Source organism: Hippocampus zosterae, chromosome 1 (genome assembly GCF_025434085.1).
Source record: "Hippocampus zosterae strain Florida chromosome 1, ASM2543408v3, whole genome shotgun sequence".
NCBI classification, from domain to species: domain Eukaryota; kingdom Metazoa; phylum Chordata; class Actinopteri; order Syngnathiformes; family Syngnathidae; genus Hippocampus; species Hippocampus zosterae.
The window spans coordinates 6,059,403-6,077,058 of NC_067451.1; the positions used below are offsets into that span (position 1 = coordinate 6,059,403).

The following is a 17,656-nucleotide window of genomic DNA, read 5'->3' on the forward strand; positions in this document are numbered from 1 at the left end:
GCTGCTTTATTTAAAAAGTTTTACTGACATCTTATCGTCGCTATATAAATCAGGGTGTAGTGAAGTGTTCTGTTGGCATATCCTTGAGCGTAGCTCCATCTAGTGGATGCATTGTAGACTGTGTGTCATAACAGCGGTGCGTTCAATATATTTTTTAAAAAATTACAAAATACTCCATTCCTTGAAGGTGCGCCTCATAATCCAGTGCGCCTTTTAGTGTGGAAAATACGGCATTTTTTTTTAAAAACACACAACTATTATTTTAAACACAATTTTACGTCATTCCATGTCTGCTAATGTGTTTTGACCAAATGTTGCCCGTCTTAATGCCTCCCGACGGATGACGATCATGATCGAAAAGCAAAGAGGAAAACAGGCTCGGAGCGGAACGCCCATGCGATGTTCCGGTCCCAGTTGGGAGATCCGCGTCATTGTCCGGGATGCACAGGAACCCGGCATTCGTGAGCCAGCCTAATTTCTAATTACTGTCGGCAGTGTTCTGGAAGACTGCAGTTTGGGATGCGACTTATCTCGCGGATGGAGATGCGGGCCAGTATCTCTTCACTCGCCTCCGTGTGACGGCTTTTCACAAGCGAGCACTCCATCGAGTGAGGCAGCCATGTTCCCCATTTGATTCCCCTGTCATGCTATTGTGAAAGGTTTCATCAAAACATCGCGGCACTTTCTCACACTCCCTTTACATCTAAGTGCAACAACTGTATTTGCAGGCACGGACGGTCGAGTGAAAAGTAAACGGTGGGCCAGGAACTACTACGTCTTTGAAGTAGACAACTCAGCCGATTCCAGTGGATGCTGTTTTCTCCATCCCCCGCCTACCCCTCCCCCTACCCTCTCGTTATTGTTCAAAATGTTTGACTGAAAATGTTCAGTGGACTCTAGACTCGGCACTTGCGTCGAAGATAAATAGGCCATCACATTTTGGATTCAAGAAGAAAATAAGCCCAAGTAACTGCGCCACCAAAACAACAACAACGCACATTTAAATGTGAGCAGTGATAATCAGTCATAAAACATTTTTAAAAATGATGGGAGTGGCAGGCTTCATATAAAAAGACCTTAATAGGCTTATTTTTGGCAGGAGAGCGTCACTGTTGCTCCTTCGAGAGAAAAATGTATCCGAGAGAAAGGTCAGCCAAGTTTTTTTTGGGGGGGGGGGGTGGCGGGTAGGGGGTGGGGGACGGAATCACTGCAAAAGAAATCATTTTCACATGTGCGGAACTCACACAGAGGTGACCGCCGAATCGGTGAAACCAATCACGTGCCGGGAGTCCACGTGATGATGTCTTACTCCACTCGAATCTAACCAAGGTTAAATGTCTCAAATCAACAATATGCTTCTTGTTCGACTGCCAAGAAAGATATCTTGATTCAAGCTTTTTTTTTTTCATGCATAAAAATCTCATTCTATTGGCATCGGTAGTCTTAAAAGAAGAGTTCAAATGCAAAAGCATCAAACTTAGTGATTTTTTTTTTTTTTTATATTTCTGGTTACAGGTTAAAGCTCATTTTATTCAAGCTATTAATAAAATTGACTTTGATTAAAAATGTCTTTGAAACAGGGCCCTTGATCCTGCCGCCCCAAAAAACAGAAGATGCAGTCCGACATTTTTATTTGCAGTAACCCTTTGTGAACAACAACAACAACAACAAAAAACATAAAATAACCCTTTCACGAACCCTTTCATTTAATGCGATTACAGTGAGCCAATGACTTACAGGCACCCAAATTGTCGCTTGCTCGGCTTTTTTGCTTTGAGTCACGTGCCAACATTTGAGGTATGAGTCAGCTTTGGTTACTGAGCCGCAAGTCGGAAGTCAGACCGAGACCTGAAACTCCGACACAGTATGTACACGCTAGACATAAGCAGAGAATTTGTCGTGGTAGATCGTAGATAGTGTTCCATGAGCTACAAAAACAAAAACAAAAAACTGCATGTAAAAGACGCACAGATCTTCAATGTGAGCCATGTAAGTCACCGTCACTGACCGAAAGTTTTTCGTTTACTCTCAAACTCTTTTCTCACTCATGTTTTTTATTCATTCATTCATCTTCCGAGCCGCTTGATCCTCACTAGGGTGGCGGGGGGTGCTGGAGCCTATCCCAGCTGTTTTTGGGCAGTAGGCGGGGGACACCCTGAATCGGTTGCCAACCAATCGCAGGGCACACCGAGATGAACAACCATTCGCACTCACACTCACTCCTAGGGACAATTTAGAGTGTTCAATCAGCCTGCCACGCATGTTTTTGGAATGTGGGAGGAAACCGGAGCACCCGGAGAAAACCCACGCAGGCCCAGGGAGAACATGCAAACTCCACACAGGGAGGCCGGAGCTGGAATCGAACCCGGTACCTCTGCACTGTGAAGCCGACGTGCTAACCACTGGACTACCGGGCCTCATGTTTTTTATTGTTTTAAAATTTTTGGTGTGACAAAAATATTCATCTTGACATGTTTTTTATTCACAAAAACCTTTTGGGTCAGAAACCTGTGCTTTTGGTGAACTACTGCGAATGACCAAATTTATTGCAGCCCATCTGGAAATTTGCAATAAATTTGACACCCCTTTACAATTATACTGGAACTACACATTTGGACTGCATCACAAAAGATTTTGTTCCCCCCAGAACCAATCATCGATGCCTGAAAAAAGTACAACCAAACCCCCTGCCACGTTGTGCCTTGAAATGAATTGATAATCCAGATGTGCCATCGATGTTGGGATTCACTGTGACGATCTCACGGCAGGCGCAAATGACAAATTAGATTTTTATTTAGTTAGACAAAAAAAAAACAACAACAAGAAAAGAAAAACAAACACGAAAACACAATAGCTCATTTTTGCCAAAAGTCGACATCCAATTACACAAAGCAATCATCCTCTGGCTGCTCTTGGCACGGCATCAGGATCAATCTGAGCGCTCGCGTTCAAGAAGATCGGAAAGGCTTCAGTCTTGTACAGCATTCCCATCTGTTGCTATCCTCTCGCAACCTTCTAATTACGTTAAGGTTGCAAGGGCGCCTGCAGAGCGACGGGGGCGGGGGCGACCGTGGACATGGAGAGGTTACAATGAGAGGTAATTGTCATAATCCACCATGGAATCCCGCCATCTCACAAGACAAAGGAGACTTATGAATATTTAAATTGCAATTTTCTTCTTTTTTTCAATTGACCCCCCTTTTTTTTCCGGTCGTAAAATTGGAGCACAAGTCAAGTCAACAGTATTTATAGAGCACTTTCAAACGGCCATCGCTGCATACAAAGTGCTGTACATGGAGCAATTTAACATGCACAATAAACAGTAAGACAAATCGGTAATAAAGGCGGTAGAAAGCACCAAACAGTAAAATCAAGAGCAAATCTAAGTCATGCTGAGTCGAACGCCAAAGAATACAAGTGAGTTTTGAGGATGGCTTTGAAGATGGGCAGCGAGGAGGCTTGCCGAATGTTCAGTGGGAGGTCATTCCAGAGAGAGGGACCCGCAACAGAAAAGGCTCGATCCCCTCTGAGCTTCAGTTTAGTTCTTGGTACTTCTAATAATGTCTGGTCCACAGACCAGAGGCGCAGGACAGGCGTGTAGGGGCAGATGAGCTCAGAGAGGTAAGGTGTCGCGAGATTATTCAGAGATTTGAAAACAAAGAGGAGGATCTTGAAAACAACTCTAAAATGAATGGGGAGCCAGTGGTAACAAGGTAGAAAATGAGTGGTGAAAAAAGTCAGTGCAGAATTGTTTTTTTTTTAATGAGAGACTCACTCAGTTCTTTTTTTTTTTTTTTTTGACCCTGAGCTACATTTGCATGTAGTTTCACCACAGATTTTAGTATGCTTGTCTTAATCCCCTTCTCGGCTACGCCCGACACTAATGGCCACGAGCTGTAATTAGTGCTTGGTGAAGAAGATACCCCATCATTAATAAATGAGCAAATTAGCTCATTTCAATCTGGGATTAAATCTTCATTTATTGACTGGGAACATTACACACACTCCGTTTTCCGAAATGCTTAATCCGGTGGATTCTTCATCTGAAGGAGCCATTTATTATATCAACGTGTTTTGGCGACGACGTTTGGAGGTGCGGAATTGTCCTTCCTTGTTCTCGAGTTGGGCGGCCCGGTAGACAAGTGGTTAGCACGTCGGCTTCACAGTGCAGAGGTACGGGGTTCGATTCCGGCTCCGGCCTCCCTGTGTGGAGTTTGCATGTTCTCCCCGGGCCTGCGTGGGTTTTCTCCGGGTGCTCCGGTTTCCTCCCACATTCCCAAAAAAACATGCATGGCAGGCTGATTGAACACTCTAAATTGTCCCTAGGTGTGAGTGTGAGTGCGAATGGTTGTTTGTTTCTGTGTGCCCTGCGATTAGCTGCCAACCGATTCAGGGTGTCCCCCGCCTACTGCCCGAAGACAGCTGGGATAGGCTCCAGCACCCCCCGCGACCCTAGTGAGGAACAAGCGGCTCGGAAGATGAATGAATGAATGAATGAATGTTCTCGAGTTTGCTCGAGTTGACGCTGCACTTTGACTTTTCTGTATTTTCGACACAAGTATCTTTTGTTCTTCTTCTAAAGTGTATATTTGCCAACTGCGCTGTCCGGTGTGTTTGACTGTGCCGATGCGTATTTCTGTTTGTTAAAGTGATTTCAACTCCGGCGCCTGTGAGCGCCATTTCGCGATGCAGAGCTGGAGGGGAATAGATAAGGAGGGGTTCATTCCATAAAATCCAAAGCGCCTACAGGGGAACAGCGTCGGCTGCATATCATCAACGTCGCGGCCGTGCGGCCCCGTGTTCATCTCCTCGTGAGCGCCGCCAAAGCCCCTTCCTCGCAATTCAGTAACGAAGCCATGAATATAAAACCAGGCTTCCTTCGGGAATCTTATAAATGAAACATGGCTAAGGATCAACCAGATTTGGTTTGCATTGAAGCCACGTTGCGGGGCGAACATGCGATTGTTATCCTCCTGAAGACAATTATTTTCTTTCCACGGCTGCTTTGTAGGAGCCAATAATTCTCACAAGCGGGCGTGTGTCTTTAACCCTCGGCCACCCTGCATATAAAAAAGGATGGCGTAAAACAGAGAGTGCATTCTGCTCGACCCGACCAGCCCGCCACCTCCACGGCGTAAGTGAGATCTGACACTTTCCACCAATGTGTAAATAAACCAATGACATCGAATCCACTGGATTTTTGAATCCTACAAAAAAGTCATGATCGCAGTCACCTTCAGGTGTGCTCAATCATCCTCTAAATCAAGTTGATCCGCCGTTGGCCGACTTCATTATTGGCTGATGGCGTGCATGCATTTTTTTTAAAACCGCTGCACCTTTTAAGAATGATGCCTTTGCCTCACAAGTTGGGGCAATGTCAGCAAAAGCAAGAAACCAGTGCAGAGAAGCAAAATAAACTTTATAGGTCAACGGCACACATGCATTGCATGTGGATGTGCATACATTGACTTAAACAACAATGCTTCATTGTTGCATTGGCGTTCGACTCAGCATGACTTAGATTTGTTCTTGATTTTACTGCTTGGTGCTTTCAACCGCCTTTATTACGGATTCGTCTTACTGTTCATTGTGTATGTTAAATCGCTCCATGTACAGCACTTTGTATGCAGCGATGGCTGTTTGAAAGTGCTCTATAAATACTGTTGACTTCATTCAGATGATTTTTTTTCCTCTTCCTTTATTCCTTCAAATGACACAGAATTATCATGAGGGTGACCGTTGTACTTTGTCTTTTTTCCTAATGAATCCATTCCAGGACATTCAACTAAAACCAAACTGTCCTAAATCCAAAGTAATATTTCCCATAGGGGGTAATGTAGTTCTAATTAATCCATTCCGGACATCCCAAAATATTAACGAAACAATGTTTTCTTTGTGATTAACTACAGCGTTACACACAAAACTGTGTGAAATATAAATGACTGATGAAGCAAATAAATGAATATTTTCACACAAATTTTACCTTCATTGAAGATGTTCCTTTACAGCAAAGAGGCGAGAGGAACAAACAGTTCTCTGAATTCTGTCAAATTTCCATCAAGTATTAACAACCCAAAGCAATAAGTCCCCTAGTCTGCTAAGAGACACTTGAATAAATTGGGGAAAATAAAAGCACACCATTATAAAAACAGTCATTCATTCATTCATTCATTAATCTTCCGAGCCGCTTGATCCTTACTAGGGTCGCGGGGGGTGCTGGAGCCTATCCCAGCTGTCTCCGGGCAGTAGGCGGGGGACACCCTGAATCGGTTGCCAGCCAATCGCAGGGCACACAGAAACGAAGAACCATTCGCACTCACACTCACACCTAGGGACAATTTAGAGTGTTCAATCAGCCTGCCACGCATGTTTTTGAATGTGGGAGGAAACCGGAGCACCCGGAGAAAACCCACGCAGGCCCGGGGAGAACATGCAAACTCCACACAGGGAGTCCGGAGCTGGAACCGGGTTCGGTTCCAGCTCCGAACCTCTGCACTGTGAAGCCGACGTGCTAACCACTGGGCTACCGGGCCGCCTTATAAAAACAGTTCCTCACTTTATTTGGCCTTTTTTGTGGCTTGTGTAGTAGCAAGTCACACTTAACATGCTATTTTTTTAGTAAGCGTGGCTGTTAAATAAGCAAAATTGCGGCCGAAGAAAACTGACGAGGGGTGGTGGGGTGGGCGGATTGTTATGGCTTTTGGAGCTGTTGCAAAAACACAGCGGTGGAGTACGCCTTGCAGTTTGTTGAACCCTTGAAATACATTTACAAAATATTCAAACCGATTCCTGGAAATGACTAGTAGACTCACTTTTTTCTTTGGGTTGTTTTGTCTGTTTGTTTATGCAAACGAGGACCAAATTTGGATGGAAAAAGAAAAAAATCTGACCACTACAATTTCTGAGTGTACTTTGCTGATGAACCACATTATTTTCTCCAAGTGGCATTCCACTGCCCATAGGTTGCAAGATTTTATTTCATGCAACAAAATCAAACGACGTATGATCGGAAATAGGGTGCCCGATTTAAAATGCGGCTACCTTCATTGAGCCGCGTTGAATCGAGCTGATCCTGCTCAGACACGTCAGGTGGAAAACCAGCCATGCGACTATCTGGAGACTTTGTTCCAAAATTTGCCTCGGAGTGCATTGACCCACGTATGGACATTTCCTGGGCGTTAATCTGAGATTTAGCATCCAAAAACAAGACAGGGATTACTGTTGCCGTCTGTCACTCCCATGTTTGACGGCAAGGGGGAATGATCACACCTCAAGTATTAGCATAATTTTTTTCCTCATTCGCTGTGCCGGATGCTGTGCTGCTATACTGGCTTTAATTTGAATGAATTGATTTAATTTAACACTACTCTGCAATTATTTATTTTTTAACTAATGTGTAGGGGGGGGGGGTGTTGTGTGCACATTTTATTGCATATTGCATTTTTTTAACATTCCAAGTCACTTAATTTACCACCCAAAAGATCAGTATCTGGAAAAAGAAAAGAAAGAATTGTCCTTCATTCAAATTCCTCAAGGCTGAAATCTGTCATGTTTGTGCTTAACACGGCATGTATTGTTCAAAAGGAGAATACGATCTGAATAATAAAATGTTCATCTGCCGTAAAACAGCCAGCCGTTGCAGAATATTCATGTACCAGTGATTGCAACAAGCGGCCTTGGCCAGCCACCAGCAAAGTATGAATCACGGCTATAAATAAAAACGTTAGCCTACCTTGACCTGGGGTGGAAAGTACAGCGCATGAGCTGATGGACCATATTGTTCTGCATTTTTTATTTGATGTTTTATTGGTATTTTTTTAAAGACCCACTACCTCATGTTCGTTCCATTTAGGAGATGGAAAACCGCCACACATTCTTGCTTAAAGATCTCCCCAACTCTTTCACTTGGCCTTCCACAAAGTGACTGCCCACTCTTAATTGTGAAGAGATACAAGATCTCACGCGAGGGGCACGGCATGACAAAGGCGAGAGAGCGCATCGATCCCGCTTATCGGATGCGGCCGGGGCGGGGAGTGCTTCCTCTTAAGAACAGGAAATGGCTTGAAAGTCATGTAATGCGTGTTCAGAACCCTTGAAATCGCCGCGGGGAGTCGTCCTGTGATGAATAATTGAAGAGCAGGTAATCGCGAGTCTTTAGTCACTGCATTGGAGCGGCTCAATCAAACTTTAGTGCCACTCTCTGCTGAAATTTGAAACGGGATTTATTTGTACTGCAGGGGTGTACGTTAGAGACCCAAATCAACCACGTGTGCCTGTATGTGTATATGGACACCATGAGCTGATGCCATTGCATTACTTTCGATTTGAAAGCAACTTTAGTCTGTGTCACAATTGTGAAAAGAACAAGATGATGCAGTTCATAGTCTCAGAAAATATTTTCCAAAAAAAAATGAATAAATAATTTGTATAAAATTTGCATCAATCTGCACTGTTGGCATGGCAACAGCCCATATTCTTATGTTGCTATTTCAACTGGGTGAAGATAAATATGTTACTTTCAGAGCATCAGTGTTAGCAAGCAATTGTGAGTTCTGCAAAATGGCGACTTCTTGGTCTTAGCCTGATAAATAATACCGACATTTGTTTTCTTGTTGTTGTTGTTTAAGTTGTGAACGAGCGTTGGTTTAAATATAAACTACAACACAGCACAAGAGGTTTCCCAAATTGGTCCACCTGTACCCAAGACCGCAAGTATGCCATCCAAATCTGTTTTCGTTCAAATTGTCAGTGTTGCTTTTATGTGTTGTGTTTCTTATTTTATTTATTTTACTTTTTTACTTTTATTATTTTTATATAAATAATTATATAAATTATTAATAATTAATATAATATTAATAAATAATAATAAATTTTATATGTTTATTATTTTACTTTATGTTAACTGTTTTGTTAAGCGCTTTGTTACAGCTGCCGCTGTTGTGAAAGCGCTATATAAATCAGCATGTATTGTATTGTATTTAATATTAATCAAAACATTGTTTTGAATGTAAAAATGAATAGTAGTGTTGTAAAGTTGTTACATACATTGCTGTTTGAATATTGTACTGTCCCGGCCAGATTTGAACAGTCAGCTAAACTCATCTACACCACAACTCTGAAGACGTTATTCTTAGTCCACAGGTTCAATGATGCAGAAAAAGGTGAAACTGTAACATACAAGGTGAGGCAAAATTACTTTCAATTCACACCATGCACAGATGTTACAATAAAAAACTTAATTCGCCGTGTATATAAAAACGCTTTTATGAACCAGTTAGCTAATAACCAATTAGCTAACATTACCTCGACCGCGAAACTAGCGTCATCGTGCTAGTGCAATTAGCGAGCGCTCGCTCAAAACCAAACATGTCTTTTTGTGCATGTTGCGGAACAGCATTTTCTAACAGAAAGCATGACAGAACTGCTCATCGGTAAAGACACGAACTTGTACATACCCACGATGCTACCAAAGGCGTGAGATGTCTGTGGATTTTGCTGGATTAAACTTGAGTACCATACGTTTCTCTCTTGGTGACGATCTAACGCTCGACTTCCTGCTTCCGCGTCTTCCATTTTCATGACGTCACGTCCGGTTGTGAACTACGCTGCTTGCAATGAAATCACTAAAGTTACGTTGCGTAAAGAAATACTCTTAACTATGCATCGGAATATTAACCTTACTTTAGTGTTACTTAAATGCAACACTAAAATTTTGATTAACTGCAAATTCGGGACAGAACAAATATAATTATGACAAAAACATGACATTCAGTGTCCTGTCTGGAACGCAGCTGTGCCATTTTATAATTTTAACATCTTTTTAGATCCAATGCAAGTAGACTGTAACTCTGAAATTTATCTGCAAAATATTCATAATATAAAACAATCATCATATTCTTACTCCGTTGTTGCTCTTTCTTTATCATGTGGGATACATCATCATACTGTACGTTGCACCCACTGACACACCACACAAGAGTGGGAATGCAAAGTAGACCAGGCTTTACCAATCCACAGAACTGAACTGGATGTGACTGCACGGTGAATGCGTGGTTCAACATTACGCCCCAGCGGAATTGAAGGTTTTGGCCTTTCTCTCTTTCTCTTTCTCTCTCATTATCATAAAGACGCTTTGACGCCAAGTTCTCCATTCGGTCTGCGAGCGGGAGAAAGGGTCGTAATGTTTGCCTCTCTCCTTCAGGGCGCTTGCTGTGAAAACTGCATATAAACATCAGACGGCTTGCCAAATGTGATAAGAACAGGAAGGCAGCTTCAAAACCAAATTTGATGGAAGACAAATGACTTCCAGTGGACTGGAATGTTGATTCACAACGCCTGTTATTTTTAGCGCTCTCACTTTAGTTCTTTGAAAATTGCAAAGGAATGTAATGTCACCGTTAAATGTCAGCCGGGGTCACTTCAATATTTTGACGTCTTTCATATATGCTGTACAGTTCAGTGATCCCCAACCACTAACGTGTTGTTTTGGGACATGATTCAACTTCACTGAAAGACTTCGTAAAGGCAATTCAGAGAATCCTCATGTTTGAAGGCAATTGCTGAAAAACGAGAAATAACTGAGAACTATGTAGTACTAAGGTGAAGCGATCAAACATTTATCAAATTGATTTTCCACATTTTCAGTTTTGTCTACATCAATATCGAGAAAAATACCTTCCCCTGGATCGTCCACTGGCGTAGCTGCGTTAGGGCGCCTAGCTGAGGGCACTTTAGAGTGCCTCGTTGTTGCCAGGTGACAACTGAGTTGCAGCAGTGCTATTTTATTGACGGTTGACCACTGAGCGGGTTTGTGGTTTCAGCACATTGAGCCAACAGCGTTCAAGAGCAGAAAGACTAGGTTGATTTTTTTTTTCATGATTTTGGTTTTCTATTTTCATATCATTGGTGATTATTTTTTTAATTTCGATCATTCAAATTTGCCAGGGTGTCAAAGACATTTCATCACGACAAATAATGTTTGTTCATCTATCAGAGACGTGACGTGTGGTGAGAAAGCTCTTCCACTGGAAGGCAGAATGTTGAATTAATCGACATTAGCATACAGATGCTAAACAGGCCCACATATCAAATTGTGTCAGTGGATTTGTGAGTATTTCAAAACAAAATGTCAGACATCCTTTGTCTTTTCTGACATGGGCTCTTAAGACCTCTACTCGTGCTGATGCCATATTTCATGTGGCTGAAACTGGCTCTCGTCGAAATGCATGCACTGGACTTCCCGCCTCCACCTCGAGCTATTATTATTTTTATAGTAGATAGATATGATAAATGGTAGTCATTTGTGTGTGTTCTAATTCAATCAACTAACTTTTTTAATGTACATCCATCCATCCATTTTATGATCCGCTTTATCCTCAAAAGGGTCGTGGGGCATGCTGGAGCCTATCCCAGCTGTCTTTGGGCAGTCGGCGGGGGGGACACCCTGAACTGGTAACCAATCAGTCGCAGGGCACACACAGACGAACACTCACAAGCACACCTAGGGACAATTTTCAGTGTTCAATCAGCCTTCCATGCATGTTTTTACAATGTGGGAGGAAACTGGAGCACCCGCAGAAAACCCAGGCAGGCACGGGGAAAACATGCAAACTCCACACAGCAAAGCCGGAGCCACAATTGAACGCTGCGCCTCTGCACTGTGCACGCTTCCTAGTGGACCACTGGGCCACACTTTTAATCTCCAAAAAACACCCACGAAAACCAGTGATATAAGATCAAATTTGAGATTTTCCATGACAACCGTCATTAAAAAAAATAATAATAAAAAATTGGGATGAATTCAAGTCCCCTGAAAAAGGCCAAAATTACTTTGCTGCGCCAAATGCTGCGGCTGCTTAGTAATTAACTGCGTAGAACCGCAAGGATCCTGTCCTTCTCACGAGTGGAGCTCCCCGAGATGTCGACTCAGCGTGTCCAACAAGCTCCGCTCATTGCTTCACTGTCACGCCTGACACACCGGGTGGTGGGTCACTCCGTGCAGGCGCGCGTCTGTGTGTGTGTGTGTGTGTGTGTGTGTCCATTACAAGGTCAGCAGTACCCCAGAGGCCACTTTCATCGGAGACGTCAAAGTTCCCGGTGGCTAGCGGGCTGCGTGGCGCCCTGTGCCGTGTGTGATGTCACATGTTATCGGCGTGAAAAAGCCAAAGGACAAAGCAGGTCGCGCTCGTCCATTTGGGTAAATGATATTCGAATAAAAAGCTTTGGATGCACATTTTGTACAAAAGGATAGCACAACTTGACTTAAAACTTCCATGTAGGTTATGTCGGTGGGCCGCCTCGCAATATAATCAGAAGAGGGGCTCTTGTTGCTATAGCAACCCCCGATCATGGAGTGTTTTTGAGACAGGTGCACCAGCCAGGACATTTTTATTCTGGTATCAGGACAACGCTGACTAAAGGACATTCATCCCCCTCATTTTTTGCAACACACTATTCATGAATGAGCGCCCACATATTTGCAATCTGACATTGGCAAATGTACTCCACTTCTCCAATATTCTCTGAAAAACTCAGTTTTTCAGTTTTTGTGCTCGGGCCAAATGATAAGCACATGTCCTGCTTTGGAACTATACTGTTGCCTTGCGATAGAAATGCACCTTGAATATTTTCGAGACATGAGGTGCAACTTGGCCAATTTTTCGTCTCGTGTTACCCCCCAAAAAAGTTCAGACAACACGTCAGAGCGCCATTGCTCGATGGTGCAGCAGATGTGACAACAGCCGAGCGTCATCAAGGCACTTTGATTTTCTTGTGGCGGAAGAATGATGGCGCTGTGACTCCATGAAGATGATTTGCCAACTGCCAATAATCCCCACAGAAGAAAGAAGAGATTTAAGATACAAGGTCACGGGGAAAAAAAATCTGAAGTCTATTGCGACAAAAGAAGTGATTTGCCGCCATCCATGTTGAAGTTCAATGAGAATTCAAGTCAAGTCAACTTTATTTATAGAGCACTTTCAAACAGCCATCGCTGCATACAAAGTGCTGTACATGGAGCGATTTTACATGCACAACCCCGGGCCTGCGTGGGTTTTCTCCGGGTGCTCCGGTTTCCTCCCACATTCCAAAAACATGCGTGGCAGGCTGATTGAACACTCTAAATTGTCCCTAGATGTGAGTGTGAGTGCGAATAGTTGTTCGTTTCTGTGTGCCCTCCGATTGGCTGGCAACCAGTTCAGGGTGTCCCCCGCCTACTGCCCGAAGACAGCTGGGATAGGCTCCAGCACCCCCCGCAACCCTAGTGAGGATCAAGCGGTACGGAAGATGAATGAATGAATGAATGAATGAATGAATAAACAGTAAGACAAATCGGTAATAAAGGCGGTAGAAAGCACCAAACAGTAAAATCAAGAACAAGAAGCTTCGTTCAGACGACTGCTTTGCCTCCATCTTGTGGAATCAATTCGGAGCCTTTTTGGTGGGGGGGGGTGTTTTACGTAAACCAGCTAGTGTCGTACTTGCTGCTATATTTGGCAATTGTAAACTTTTTTGGGGGGGAGGGGGCGGGGCTTGAATGACACACTTTTCTTTTAAAGGTATATGTCAGCGTAACGTTAACGTGATCTTTTTTCCGACGACATGGCGGTGTACGGACAGAACAATTTTCCCGTGCGCAATAATTACCGTGGCCTCATTCGACATCACCGCATGTGTCATTTGCATTGTTGTTCCATTTAGAGGCGCACGAAGAACACGGCGCAATCCAATCAGCGTTGATTCCTAAAAGCACCTCTTGTGCCCTAATGAGCTGGAAGTCATGAAGTGTAAAATTATGCATGCAATTGGAGATTTGCTAAACAAGGCATTTGCGACATAATTGCAACCCCTCAACCCAATTTTATGGCTATAGATTTAAAGAGGGTAATCATATCTCCTCCCCTCGCCAAATCCTCATTGCGTGTGACCGAGGGATTATTTTTTTGGTTAATACCCCCGTAATTAAACGCATGCGTCGACTGAGTAATTGCCATCGCTCAGTCATTGCTCCGTGACTCACATGACAATGATAATCAAATCAGGCGTCTTTTTGTCGGAGTCTAATTTCAATATGAAACAAGAGACTCTTTTGGGTTTTAATTTTTTTTTTCCCTTTTTTCTTTTGATGATTCAGATGACGCCTTTGGCTTGACACGCCGACTCCATCGCTGGCCTTTTTCAAGCAATGGCTCCAAGGGGAGGTGGTGCGGTATGGACATACATCACAGCGAGGATCCAGAGCATCCCGCAACTTTATCAAAAGGCTGCAAGGTCTCGGCTGGACATGGAAAGACATTGAAGGAGACTGCAGATTTTTGGATGTTGGGAGGTGGACTTTAAATCTTTGTCTTTTCTTCCCCAGAGCAGCAAACAGATCTCTTTGTGTTGAGAGCACACAATGAAATCTATAAAATAATGAACACTTGCTAGGATTATTGCTGTATTTCCCTGCATCTTATAGTCGCCGGGTGCATCGTCAACAATAACTGCCTCCCAGAGTTAGGATGTACCTGTAATTACCCGATTTCCTGGAGGCTGCTGTTCATCCAAAGACATTCCAGAAAACATTTTATGAAAATGTGACTTTTCGATTGCTCGTGTCTAAATATTTGTCTCTCGTGGTTCATCCTCACCTGCGTGTAGTTCAGATTCGAGCTTATTGACAAAACACGCCACCAAAACAGGAACACCACTCAAATTCCTCGAGTGAACCCCCGCCGAGTAGCGGTTTACTACTTAGCATTTAAACTTTTTGTACTGCCCTAACATGCCACAAGATGACACTTAAGTCCTGGCTACCAGTTATTGGAAAGGAGTAACCGCCGTCAGAAGTATGTTGGTGCCTTGAGATACAAGTTGTATTTGTTCCGTGACCACAACCATGTCTCCAAATCATCTTTTCCCATTGACATGAATAGAAAAGCAATTAATTCGTTCCAGTCACACCTTTCCTCAAAAAAAAAAAAATCCAAATTAAGTTTAGAAATATCTTATGTAGCAGAGGTGTGAATTAATCATGGTGCAAATGGTGCGTTTGACAGGCGAAGCTGGTACACGCACGTCAGAAAAGTACATCAGACGTGGTCCATCTCAATTGAAGCAAAACAGGAACACCACTCAAATGACTGTTCCTCCAGTGAACCCCCGCCGAGTAGCAGTTTACTACTTAGCATTTAAACTTTTTGTACTGCCCTAACATGCCACGAGATGACACTTAAGTCCTGGCAACCAGTGAGTGGAAAGGAGTAACAGCTGTCAGAAGTATGTTGGTGCCTTGAGATACAAGTTGTATTTGTTCCGTGACCTCAACCATGTCTCCAAATCATCTTTTCCCATTGACATGAATAGAAAAGCAATTAATTCGTTCCAGTCACACTCTTCCTCAAAAAAAAAATCCAAATTAAGTTAAAATATTAAGAAATATCTTATGTAGCATAGGTGTGAATTAATCATGGTGCAAATGGTGCGTTCATCTCACGTTGTGCGTTTGACAGGCGAAGCTGGTACACGCGCGTCAGAAAAGTACATCAGACGTGGTCCATCTCAATTGAAGCTCGTTATGCGTGGGAAGGAGCGATTGAGCGTTCGTCACTGACGCGTCTGCCACCGGGTGGGGAGGGGGAGAGAATGGGCCAGATTGCGCGGGGACGCGGGGCTTTGGCGCGCAACCAGGTTGCATCTGAAGCCGTCTGTGATCTGCCAATGTGCCGCTGAGCCGCTCTATTCCCCCAACGCGTTGCCAAACACCTGCCCGGCGACTCCATCTCCCCTTATTTCCACCCCGCAGAGTGTCAGACGGGGAGCAGTGGCATTAGTGACTTATTTTGTTTTTATTTAATGAAATGGCAATGGCTGTTTGTCCTTCTCCACACGTGAGGGTGTTACTCTACCTTAATTGCCCCATTTTTCTTCATGGTAAGGTATGCTGTTAAAAATGTGCTAATTCATTCTAAACAGCTTATTGGCAGTCCCACGGTATAAGTTGGCATTAATAAAAAGTGTGGCAGGACTATCAACCTGTTCACTGTCGCATTCCTACAGTGCATTTGAGAAGACCACACAAAATGAATCAAAACTACGATTGAGCACAGTTTCAAATTCGAAAAGAAAGGATGAATTGTTCAAACGATGATACGATGAAGGGGCGGCCAGTGGTTAGCACGTCGGCTTCACAGTGCAGAGGTACCGGGTTCGATTCCAGCTCCGGCCTCCCTGTGTGGAGTTTGCATGTTCTCCCCGGGCCTGCGTGGGTTTTCTCCGGGTGCTCCGGTTTCCTCCCACATTCCAAAAACATGCGTGGCAGGCTGATTGAACACTCTAAAATTGTCCCTAGGTGTGAGTGTGAGCGTGGATGGTTGTTCGTCTATGTGTGCCCTGTGATTGGCTGGCGACCAATTCAGGGTGTCCCCCGCCTACTGCCCGAAGACAGCTGGGACAGGCTCCAGCACCCCCCGCGACCCTACTGAGGATCGAGCGGTCCGGAAGATGAATGAATGAATGATCCGATGAAAAAAATCTTTTTAAAGCATTTTATTTTCAACAAAGCTTCAAGCTTCAGCAGTTGTGAGTGAATAACTGTACTATTGTTTCAAAATATTGAATTGTATAGATTGCCATCGATAATTCCGCTGTTCTCTTAGGTTTTTGTGACAGTGTCATTTCATCATCGAGAGCAAGCTACTTGACGCGCGGATAGTATCAAAGACACGTCATCGTGACAACACTCGAGAGTACAAAATCCAAAATGGACGAGAGTCATTCGGGCTCAGGCGGGGCGTGTTCGACAAAGATGCGTCTGGAGCGGAAGAGGAAGTAGGAGGAGGGAAATAAATGAGGCCAACGGAGCGGCGGTGGGGGGGATTCGAAGCTGCGTTGAGCTCCCCGGCGATTTGTACCTGCCAGGTCCCACGTACCCCAAACAGCTGCTAGCAACCGTAAGGCCGTGTCGCATCCCACCCCCCCACCCCCTTCCATCTTGCCGGAGCATGTGTTCAAGGTATCTGCTGCGGCGTTTAACTTCCATGCACACGGCTGTTACTTTACGCTCGCCATCTCTCATTCCGCAACACAGCCTTGGTGTTTAATCAGACCGTGTCTATTTATAGCCAGGGAGGAGGAGTCGAGAACAAGTGAGGCAGGTGGGCGTGAAGGATAGTGATAAAACATATTTGGTTTAGCCCTCACTCTTTGGTAAAATATCCAGGGGTACATTGGATTGATTTTAGTTGATTTCGACTTGGGGATCCAGCCAGAAATTTGCACAAAGTATTTAATTTGGAATATTCATTCATTCATTTTCCAATCTGCTTATCCTCACGAGGGTCACGGGGGGGGGGGGGGGGGGGGGTGCTGGAGCCTATCCAAGCTGTCTTCGGGCGGTAGGCGGGGGGACTCCCTGAACCGGTTGCCAGCCACTCGCAGGTCACACAGAAAAAAAATACCATCCACGCTCACACTCACACCTCGGGACAATTTAGAGAGTCCCATTAACCTGCCACGTATGTTTTTGGAATGTGGGAGGAAACCGGAGCACCCGTAGAAAACAGCAAACACAAATCCACGGACAATAAACTGCACATTTTGATATTGTTTCGTAATCCGTGACAGTCATGAACAGTGGCCTTCACAGATTTGTTCCCGAACTTATATGATGATATTG

At 44.0% G+C, this 17,656-nt stretch overlaps 1 protein-coding gene and 1 long non-coding RNA gene across 32 annotated transcripts in view; one reads left to right on the forward strand and one right to left on the reverse strand.

Annotated features, from left to right (window-relative positions):
* The window catches only part of LOC127604875 (receptor-type tyrosine-protein phosphatase delta-like), a 313,271-nt gene that overhangs the window by 255,392 nt on the left and 40,223 nt on the right, over positions 1-17,656 (reverse strand). The window lies entirely within an intron of this gene.
* Positions 2,955-4,316, forward strand: LOC127605349 (uncharacterized). Its single transcript, XR_007963569.1, has 2 exons — positions 2,955-3,230; positions 3,714-4,316. It is a non-coding gene; the product is annotated as an uncharacterized LOC127605349 (long non-coding RNA).